The sequence below is a fragment of the Aplysia californica genome, unplaced genomic scaffold (genome assembly GCF_000002075.1).
Source record: "Aplysia californica isolate F4 #8 unplaced genomic scaffold, AplCal3.0 scaffold00907, whole genome shotgun sequence".
NCBI classification, from domain to species: domain Eukaryota; kingdom Metazoa; phylum Mollusca; class Gastropoda; order Aplysiida; family Aplysiidae; genus Aplysia; species Aplysia californica.
In genome coordinates, this window is record NW_004798177.1 from 6,075 (window position 1) to 9,842 (window position 3,768).

Consider the following 3,768-nt stretch of genomic DNA (forward strand, 5'->3'; position numbering starts at 1 on the left):
AGCTGCTTAGTTTGTCAAAATGTCATTTAAGTATTTGAATATTGATGACAGTCAGAATTACAGCACTTTAACACTGTAGTTGTAGCTTAAGTTTTTTATTCTCCACCTTCAACTTGGTGGTGTAGAGATAGTCCCTATAAAATGTCAATTCAGTTTGTGTTGTTCAATATTTCTTCCTTTTTGTAAGCAAATCAAAGCAAATTACTCTGTAAAATTTCAACAAAGAATGTTCTTTCGTTAAAAACAATTGAAAAATAAAATTCAATTCATACAATCAATCAATCATTCATTTACTCTTTTTGAGAATGTCAGTGATAACTTCCAAGATGCAGGGCACAGACGAGGCCTGTGGCAAACTGGCACGCTTCCCATATATGTAACCATCGGCCACTATTCTCACAGACTACAAAACTCCACACAGATAGTTCGTCACTTGAGATCGCCGGGGCGGCCGTTTTTAGATCGCTCCAACCATTCTTCAAAGTTTTTCAGTGTCCGCTCCCCTCCTCCCAACCCCCCCCCCCCCCCCTCTCTCTCTCTCTCTCTCTCTCTCTCTCTCTCTCTCTCTCTCTCTCTCTCTCAGTTCGCCCAATTGAGGAAATAATAGTTTGTTGCTGTCCGAGTTCAAGAATACCCTTTGGGTGATGGATGACCTCAATAATGACTAAGGGATTATGGATTGGTATGGTATGGTATGGTATGGTATGGTATGGTATGGTATGGTATGGTATGGTATGGTATGGTATGGTATGGTATGGTATGATGTGGTGCGGTGTGGTATGATATGGTGTGGTGTGGTGTGGTATGGTATGGTATGACGTGGCGTGGCATGAATATGGTATGATATGGCGTGACGTGGCGTGGCATGGTATGATGTGACGTGACCAGGTATGGTATGGTATGGTATGGCTTGGCGTGGTACACTGTGAAGTGGTGTGGTATGGTTAGGTATGGTGTGGTATGGTGTAGTACGTTTGTAAATTGTAATTATAGGGTTTGGTACAGTACAGTGTAGTGAGATGCAATAAGGCCTATGACAAGTAGGAGTGGAGCCGCTAATGCGACCAAGGATTCGAACCAAATTCATTTGTATCACAATCCAGTACTACACAAACTGAGCTGAAAGCCATAACATTGACTACGAGATCACAATTCAACTCTCTCTCTCTCTCTCTCTCTCTCTCTCTCTCTCTCTCTCTCTCTCTCTCGCTCTCTCTCATTCAAACTAATCCCCAAGCAAGGACGTCTGCAAAGAAACCCACGCATTTTGAGAATGACGTGTCATGTTTGTCTCTCTGTCCCTGTCTCTCTCTGTCTCTCTCTGTCTCTCTCTCTCACACACACACACACACACACATACACACACACACAAACAAACACATACGCTGGCTTTGTCCTCACAGCAATCATCACCACTATCATTACCATCATCATCGTCGTCGTCGCCTTTGTCCCCACTTACAACATCACTCTCATTGTCAGAAATAACAGGCTTCGGTCCAAAGCACAGGTGTGCTGGATTAACTAAAACACCCTCTCTGTGGCTCCTAGCTCAAACATAATAATATAGCTTTCAGGCTTAGTTGTATACAAGATTGTTGCAAGGTTATGAATTTCACCTATCTCAAGTTACTAAAAGTAAATCCTTCACTCCACACCCCCCCCCCCCCTCTCCACCCCTTTCCTCCCGGCACGGAGCAAAAACACGTTCTTTAGGTTCAGTTTTTAAAGAATATGTGAGGCAGCGTGGTGGAATCAGGCTCTCGTCAAAATAATCAAAGTGAAGAAACTTGCATTTTTCCGCAGGTTTGTTAATTTTTATCATTTTTGGGTTGTTTTTTTGCTCAACACCTTTCATGGCCATTAAAGAACGCATTTCTGTGAGGACTTTTTCTGAAAAACGTTGATTAATGGCACACAGAATGTAAATTTTCAGTTACCACGGACTCTTAAGCTAAGGAAATAACTAATCTTTGGCGACCATTTTCTCACTAATTTTACCTCTGAAAACAGGTGACCTCCACCACCTTCTTTTTGCAAATATCTCGACTTGTATTCAAGGGAAATGGATGCTTTTTTCATTCAAATAAAGACAAATGAACAAGCATTAAGATGATACCAATAACTCTACATGCCCAAAAATTGACGAGAGCCTGATTCCACCACGCTGCCTCACATATTATTTTTCTTTGTTCTCGCTAGCTTTTTGTTAGCTTTGTTCTCCCTTTAACTACTTTAAATTCACATATTATGGCTTCGACTTGCCAGAAAATAATCTTTCCTTGGCATAAGAAGTAAGAAAAGACAACTGGTATGCCCAATATAATTTTCGTATCCTGTTACTTCTGTCAGATGTTTTGCTCTTTCTCAGCGATTAGACCCAATATCGTGGCCACTCGCTTCGCTTCTCTTTGACTGATTATACAGAAAAAATATACTCCAAAGCGAATTATAATTGTCAAACTCTCATTACCACGCAGTATGTTCAAAACACTCGTATTGTGTACGACGTGTCAATTCTTTTTTCTTTTCTTAAATGTTAGTAAGTTTGTTTCTGGGTTATGGTAAGGAATAATAATGAAACCCTAGAGTTGAAAAAGTCTTTACACTCACAGTCATTGCACATCATTCCACACTATTCAATTCTATTGGATACCATGGTTTTTTTTGTTTTGTTTTTTTGTTTTTTAGTAGAGGGTTTTACGGCGCTGGCAACTGCATAAGGTCATATGAGCGCCAAGGGGTGGGTGTCAACAGAGAAGTCCTTACACAGGGAATCAGACTTACTCTGCTCACCTCTCTAGCTTCAACAGCACAAGGTCTGCTTCGACTATCAAGGCACCCCGGAAATGCGCCGCGCGGGTCACAAGAGAGTGACAAACATACAAAAGAAGTAGAGGAAAAATGACAATAGTAAGGATTAGGAAAGAAAAAGCAGAAGTTCCCTGTTGCAGATCAGGCACAGTTAGGAGCGTGACATGATGAATCAGCCCATTTACAATTCTACTGTGCTTGAACGAGTAATGTCCCCTCTTTGGGAATGGCCTAAAGACACTACAGTCAGTGGCACTGCCACGGGGGGTAATACCATGTTTATTGCACTGACTCTTCTGTACCCACACTTCAACATTCATACTCAGAAACGGATTGGGTTTTGAGGAAAGAGACGCACGTAAACAGCAGATCTTTGACTTTGACCTAGTGCTAGGAAACAAAGCAAAACTGACAGACATAAACAACAGAAGGAACTCTTTTTTAAAGGTGGGACCTACTATGCTCGCCGTCCAATCACTCTCTTTACACGAACTTCCCACTTGGCTCGGTCCTATCGGAGACGGACGTTAAATTAGGAGGTCCCGCCTCTTAAATAACCTAATAGTGTTGATAGGGGCGTTAAACTCATACCATTTTTCAATCACTCTCTTACATTCCAGGCAAATTTTAATGTGTAGAAATTGTAGATGTTTTCAGCCCCACCAACGCGATTTAGATCATTCACGAGGCAGAAAGCTTCGACCATATCTGTCGGCGCCAACTTGGGCTGAAAAGGATATAACGTCCCAAGAAAAAGACGTAGACACTCGGTAAAAATTCTCCTCACACTGGACTCGAACTCTGGTCTCCTGCGCGCCACAGCCAAGCGTCTTACCACTACACCACATTCTTGTTTGTTTGTTTTAGTAAGAGTTTTACGGCACTTGCAACACAATAAGGCCATATAAGTGCCGTAAACAAGAGAGTAATAAACACGAAATAGAAGGGGGTGGG